This window comes from Micrasema longulum, unplaced genomic scaffold (assembly GCF_059751315.1).
Source record: "Micrasema longulum isolate JH-2025_06_02 unplaced genomic scaffold, ASM5975131v1 h1tg003152l, whole genome shotgun sequence".
Taxonomy (NCBI): domain Eukaryota; kingdom Metazoa; phylum Arthropoda; class Insecta; order Trichoptera; family Brachycentridae; genus Micrasema; species Micrasema longulum.
In genome coordinates this window covers 1-7,105 of record NW_028280247.1, presented here as the reverse complement: position 1 = coordinate 7,105, position 7,105 = coordinate 1, and the positions used below count along the sequence as shown (strand labels likewise).

The 7,105-nt window shown below is 53.9% G+C and overlaps 2 non-coding genes and 1 pseudogene across 2 annotated transcripts; all 3 read left to right on the top strand.

The window, feature by feature from the left end:
* The first annotated feature begins 915 nt into the window (after window positions 1–915).
* On the top strand, window positions 916–2,855 carry LOC148271034 (small subunit ribosomal RNA). Its single transcript, XR_015825221.1, has one exon. It is a non-coding gene; the product is annotated as a small subunit ribosomal RNA (ribosomal RNA).
* A 288-nt stretch (window positions 2,856–3,143) lies between these two features.
* Window positions 3,144–3,305, top strand: LOC148271033 (5.8S ribosomal RNA). The gene has a single exon (XR_015825219.1). It is a non-coding gene; the product is annotated as a 5.8S ribosomal RNA (ribosomal RNA).
* A 324-nt stretch (window positions 3,306–3,629) lies between these two features.
* Window positions 3,630–7,105, top strand: LOC148271032 (large subunit ribosomal RNA; annotated as a pseudogene; the record flags this gene model as incomplete).

The window sequence follows — 7,105 nt, the reverse complement described above, 5'->3', positions numbered from 1 at the left end:
AACTTAAATTTTTCGTTTACTTCACTGAGCGACGATCCGAAATGCACCCCCGCCGATTTTTATTTCGTCCCTCCTTCCGATCCAAATGTGAATGTGAAATAAAAAAAAAAATAAAAAAAAGAAAATAAAAAAAAAAAAACAAAAATATTTCCTACCCAAATTATAAGTCTAATTTTTCAATCATAATCTCTTTCCATATTCGTCTTCTCAAACGAAAAAAGAAAAGAAAAAATAAAATCATCTCGCAGAATTTGCCAAGTCCCGACCGTACCGCGCGTTTTACCCATCGGCTCATTTACGTTTCGCCTGAAACGCGCGTAGGCTCCCCGCATGGCTGGCGGCCCGGCGTGCGAGACGCCGACACCCGTCGCCGTACGTATATTATGCGCGTCTCTCATGGCGTTAGCTAAAATACATTTTTCACCGCGTTCGCACATTGCGGCGGCCGATATGCCGCGCCGGCTTTACATTTGCGAAAATCAACGTCGTGTGGCCGTTCAGCTCCTTTGTGCGGCTGAGCGAGCATTGCACTTCGCCCGTGTTACAAACTCTGGAGTTCCGCGCAAGCAGAGAACACCGTGAACAAAAACGAGAACGGTCGTAGGATTCTAATCCACGTCCCCACTATTGCCGCGCCGAAGGCGTGCGCTCTCGTACGTTAATATTTGACGAAAGGGAATTAAATTTTTGGCCAAAGAGAAGATCCATGTGGTCCGTCTCGTCAGGTCCAGCGTTCACTTGTTAAAAAGTGAATTTAAAAGTAAAACGAACAGACTCGTGAATCGCGAGAGTGCAAACTCGAGCGAGCGAGAATGTGAGTTATATAGGTGCGAACATAAAGAGCGTGTCGCGGCGGGTGACTCCGTCGCGCCTCAGACGCCCTTCGTATCCTGGAGCGATATAGAAATGAACAGCTCCCTGGTTGATCCTGCCAGTAATCATATGCTTGTCTCAAAGACTAAGCCATGCAAGTCTCAGTAAAAGCCGAATTAAGGTGAAACCGCGAATGGCTCAATATATCAGTTTTGGTTCCTTAGATCGTACATAGTTACTTGGATAACTGTGGCAATTCTAGAGCTAATACATGCAAACGAGGTCCTGACCGGCAACGGGAGGGATGCTTTTATTAGATCAAAAACCAATCGGCGGCGGGGTTCGCGCCCCGTCCGTCGCCATTCGAGATGATTCTAGATAACTTTGTGCTGATCGCACGGTCTAGCACCGGCGACGCATCTTTCAAATGTCTGCCTTATCAACTGTCGATGGTAGTTTATGCGACTACCATGGTTGTCACGGGTAACGGGGAATCAGGGTTCGATTCCGGAGAGGGAGCCTGAGAAACGGCTACCACATCCACGGAAGGCAGCAGGCGCGCAAATTACCCACTCCCGGCACGGGGAGGTAGTGACGAAAAATAACGATACGGGACTCGTCCGAGGCCTCGTGATCGGAATGATTACACTTTAAATCCTTTAACGAGGATCCATTGGAGGGCAAGTCTGGTGCCAGCAGCCGCGGTAATTCCAGCTCCAATAGCATATACTAAAGTTGTTGCGGTTAAAAAGCTCGTAGTTGAAATTGTGTCCTGCGGTGTCGGTCTACCGAATGCGGTACGACAGGCACGTCTGCGGGGCTTCTCGCCGGTGCGTCCACCGCCAGTGTGTTGCGGTCGTCCTCGCGGGCGGCCGCGCGCCGAGGCGGGCCGTCGCGGCTGTTTACTTTGAACAAATTAGAGTGCTCAAAGCGGGCTAACACTTGCCTGAATATTGTACGCATGGAATAATAGAATAGGACCTCGGTTCTGTTTTGTTGGCTTTCTGATACCAGAGGTAATGATTAATAGGGACAACTGGGGGCATTCGTATTGCGACGTTAGAGGTGAAATTCTTGGATCGTCGCAAGACGGACTAAAGCGAAAGCATTTGCCAAAGGTGTTTTCATTAATCAAGAACGAAAGTTAGAGGTTCGAAGGCGATTAGATACCGCTGTAGTTCTAACCATAAATGATGCCAGCCAGCGATCCGCCGAAGTTTCATAATTTTAACCCGGTGGGCAGCTCCCGGGAAACCAAAGCTTTCGGGCTCCGGGGGGAGTATGGTTGCAAAGCTGAAACTTAAAGGAATTGACGGAAGGGCACCACCAGGAGTGGAGCCTGCGGCTTAATTCGACTCAACACGGGAAAACTCACCAGGCCCGGACACTGGAAGGATTGACGGATTAACAGCTCTTTCTCGATTCGGTGGGTGGTGGTGCATGGCCGCTCTTAGTTGGTGGAGCGATTTGTCAGGTTAATTCCGGTAACGAACGTAACTCTAGCCTATTAAATAGACGTGCAACCGGTATCACAGGAGTCCGCGGGCGCGCATCTTGCGGCGTTCGCGTCGCGGAAGTGTGTTTCGCGGTCTTCACTACCGGCGTACAATGAAAATCTTCTTAGAGGGACCGGCGGTATATATAGCCGCACGAGATTGAGCAATAGCAGGTCTGTGATGCCCTTAGATGTCCTGGGCCGCACGCGCGCTACACTGAAGGGATCAGCGTGTCCTCCTTGGCCTAACGGCCCGGGTAACCCGATGAAACCCCTTCGTGATAGGGATTGGGGTTTGCAATTCTCCCCCATGAACGAGGAATTCCTAGTAAAAGCGAGTCACCAGCTCGCGTTGATTGCGTCCCTGCCCTTTGTACACACCGCCCGTCGCTACTACCGATGGATGATTTGGTGAGGTCTTCGGACTGGTGCGCGGAAGCTCGTCTCGGGCATCCGACGCGTCGGAAAGTTTGACCGAATTTGATCATTTAGAGGAAGTAAAAGTCGTAACAAGGTTTCCGTAGGTGAACCTGCGGAAGGATCATTTCCTGTGAAATATAATATAAAATGAATTTTCATTCTTTTATATAGTATAAATATATTTATACACACGCGCAGAGCGCAAAATAAGCAAACACTGCGGCGGAATTTCGCCCTAGGGCGCCGCCGCGAACCGCGGACTGCCGGTGTCGCGGGAGGCGGGTCTGTCGGCCCGATTCCCGCGTCCGGCTATATTCTGTGAAAAATGTAATTTTTTTTCCGATAGAGAAAAAAGAAAAAAAACGCAACCGATAAACAATATATATATATATATATATATATCATAAAACACTATTACCCTGAACGGCGGATCACTCGGCTCGTGGGTCGATGAAGAACGCAGCTAAATGCGCGTCAGAGTGTGAACTGCAGGACACATGAGCATCGACATTTCGAACGCACATTGCGGTCCGAGCAAGACTTAGTTTGTCGACGGACCACTCCTGTTTGAGGGTCGCGCACACAATGCGACCAGACTTCGCCGTCTTCTCTCTTCGGAGAGAAGATTCGGCGAGAGTGTTGCCGGTCTGTCGTCCGCCGGCGCGCGAGCGCCGGACGGACGTCCGGTCAAATTTGACTTGGCGCGCTCTCTCGGTCCCCCCGAGACGCTTTTCGAGCTAGCGACGACGCTGTGAAACCCGCCGCCGGTCCTCACGGGCCGGCGCGCGGGGGCGTTTCTTCGCGCTCTGCGTCGCGCGCGGGTACCGTGCGAAACCGGAGAGCGTTTACATTATTCATATATATGTATATTTATATATATATATGAATTTTTTTTTGTTGTCGACCTCAAATCAGGAGAGATCACCCGCCGAACTTAAGCATATCAGTAAGCGGAGGAAAAGAAACTAACGAGGATTCCCCGAGTAGCGGCGAGCGAAACGGGAAGAGCCCAGCGCTGAATCCTGCGGCCCAGGCGGGCCGCCGGGAAATGTAGCGTTAGGGAGGAGAGTAATATATACACGCGCGGTCATTAGTCACGGCTGCCTGTCCAAGTTCATCTTGAACGGGGCCCGCTTACCCGCAGAGGGTGCCAGGCCCGTGGTGACGGTAGCCGGCCGCGACGGTCTCTCTCCCCAGAGTCGGGTTGCTTGAGAGTGCAGCCCTAAGTGGGTGGTAAACTCCATCTAAGGCTAAATACTACCACGAGACCGATAGCGAACAAGTACCGTGAGGGAAAGTTGAAAAGAACTTTGAAGAGAGAGTTAAAGAGTACGTGAAACCGTTCAGGGGTAAACCTGTGGAACTCAAACGAGCGAACGGAGAGATTCATCGTGTCTTCCGTCGGAGCCCGCGTCCCGGCGCACACCTCCGCCCTTCGGCACTCGTTGTCGGGGCGGGGGGTGTCCGGGTGCGCAGCCGGGCTCCCGGAGCGCGTGCACTTCTCTCTCAGTATAACACCGCGACCCGTTGCGCCTCGGTCGAATGCGCCGTGCGGCTGTCCCGCCTCGCTCCGCGGGGCGGAGCCGCGGCGTCCACGGCCGGGGCGAGTTTTAAAGCGACGGTAGAGAACGAGGATCGCGTCCGCCCCTTCGGAGGGCGTCCGTCGCGTCACAGCGGCTTCCTTCTCGTGGCCCCCGGCGCCCAGTGCGTCGCGGGTGTCGCGTTTCGGATGTCCGTGGCTAGTGGCGCGCTCTCGGACGGGACGCGTCCCGGTCGGCGGTGGTTTTGTTTTGGGCACTCACAGGACCCGTCTTGAAACACGGACCAAGGAGTCTAGCATGTGCGCGAGTCATTGGGAACACTGATAAACCCAGAGGCGAAATGAAAGTGAAAGGTCGGCCTCGAGCCGGCCGCAGGGAAGATGCGCGGGCGTCGTCAGACGCCCCGCCGCATTCCCGAGGCGTTTCGAGAAAGCCCCCGTGCGATTATCGAGACGCACTGAGAGCGTACACGCTGGGACCCGAAAGATGGTGAACTATGCCTGGTCAGGTCGAAGTCAGGGGAAACCCTGATGGAGGACCGAAGCGATTCTGACGTGCAAATCGATCGTCCGAACTGGGTATAGGGGCGAAAGACTAATCGAACTATCTAATAGCTGGTTCCATCCGAAGTTTCCCTCAGGATAGCTGGCGCTCGAGAAACATGACGGAATTTATTCCGCCATTCTGACAGTCTCATCCGGTAAAGCGAATGATTAGAGGCATTGGGGCCGAAATGGCCTCAACCTATTCTCAAACTTTAAATGGGTGAGATCTCCTTCTTGCTCGAAGATGAAGTAGGAGCTCGGATGGGAGTGCCAAGTGGGCCAATTTTGGTAAGCAGAACTGGCGCTGTGGGATGAACCAAACGTCGAGTTAAGGCGCCCAATGAACGCTCATCGGAGACCATAAAAGGCGTTGGTCGCTCATGACAGCAGGACGGTGGCCATGGAAGTCGGAATCCGCTAAGGAGTGTGTAACAACTCACCTGCCGAAGCAACCAGCCCTGAAAATGGATGGCGCTGTAGCGTTCAGCCTATACTCGACCGTCGCAGGCAAGCGGGACGTTCGTGCGGTCTCGTGCCGTGCGATCGTTTTGAAGCCGCGACGAGTAGGATGGCCGCGGCGGTGTGCGCAGAAGGGTCTGGGCGTGAGCCCGCCTGGAGCCTCCGTCGGCGCAGATCTTGGTGGTAGTAGCAAATACTCAAGCGAGGTCCTTGAGGGCTGATGTGGAGAAGGGTTTCGCGTTAACAGCCGTTGCACGCGAGTTAGTCGATCCTAAGCCCTAGGAGAAATCCGATGTTGATGATGGTGTAAAGTTATATTATAATAATATCACACCCGTCGGGCGAAAGGGAATCCGGTTGCAGTTCCGGAACCCGGCTGCGGAACCGTCTTAAAAATCGTTCCCTCGCAAGAGAGTTCGTCGGGGTAACCCAAAGTGGCCTGAAGACGCCGACGGGAGATCCGGAGAGAGTTATCTTTTCTGCCTGAGCGTTCGAGCGCCCTGGAATCCCATAGCGGGGAGATAGGGCTCGGGACGCGAAGAGCATCGCCGATGCGGCGGTGTCCGGATCGGCCCCTCGGACCTTGAAAATTCAGGTGAGGGATACGCGGAGATGTCGCGCCGGCTCGTACCCATATCCGCAGCAGGTCTCCAAGGTGAAGAGCCTCTAGCCGATAGAATAATGTAGGTAAGGGAAGTCGGCAAGTTGGATCCGTAACTTCGGGATAAGGATTGGCTCTGAGGGCCGTGGCGTGTCGGGCCTGGTCGGGAAGAGGTCATCGGCCGAGACGTGGAAGCCGGGCGGGGTCTCCCCGCGCGGTGCCCTCTGGGTGCCTCGCGGGTGTGGATCTCCGTCACCCGGCGCCTCGCCTTGGCCACCCCTCGGATCTTCCTCGCTGTGTGGCACCGGCGTGTTCGCGCACGCCCGGTGACCTGTACGACCGCCGGACGACGGTCAACTCAGAACTGGCACGGACAAGGAGAATCCGACTGTCTAATTAAAACAAAGCATTGCGATGGCCCTCGCGGGTGTTGACGCAATGTGATTTCTGCCCAGTGCTCTGAATGTCAATGTGAAGAAATTCAATTAAGCGCGGGTAAACGGCGGGAGTAACTATGACTCTCTTAAGGTAGCCAAATGCCTCGTCATCTAATTAGTGACGCGCATGAATGGATTAACGAGATTCTCATCTGTCCCTATCTACTATCTAGCGAAACCACTGCCAAGGGAACGGGCTTGGGAGAATCAGCGGGGAAAGAAGACCCTGTTGAGCTTGACTCTAGTCTGGTATTGTAAGGTGACATGAGGGGTGCAGAATAAGTGGGAGGCGGGTGCAAATCCTCCAGACGTGAAATACCACTACTTTCATCGTTTCGTTACTTACTCAGTTGGGCGGAGGGCGTGCGCCGGCGTTAATGCCGCGCGTCACGGGTTTTTCGCGCCAAACGTGTACGGGGCGGCGAGCCGCGTCGGCCGCGGGCGGTGTGCGGTTTTTCAGCCTCCGTTCGTACCGTCGCGTCGCCGCGTTTCCCCGCGTGATCCGTTCTGAGGACACTGCCAGGCGGGGAGTTTGACTGGGGCGGTACATCTGTCAAAGAATAACGCAGGTGTCCTAAGACCAGCTCAGCGAGGCCGGAAATCTCGCGTCGAGCAAAAGGGCAAAAGCTGGTTTGATCACGATGTTCAGTATGCATAGAGACTGCGAAAGCACGGCCTATCGATCCTTTCGTATAAAGAGTTTTTAGCGAGAGGTGCCAGAAAAGTTACCACAGGGATAACTGGCTTGTGGCGGCCAAGCGTTCATAGCGACGCCGCTTTTTGATCCTTCGATA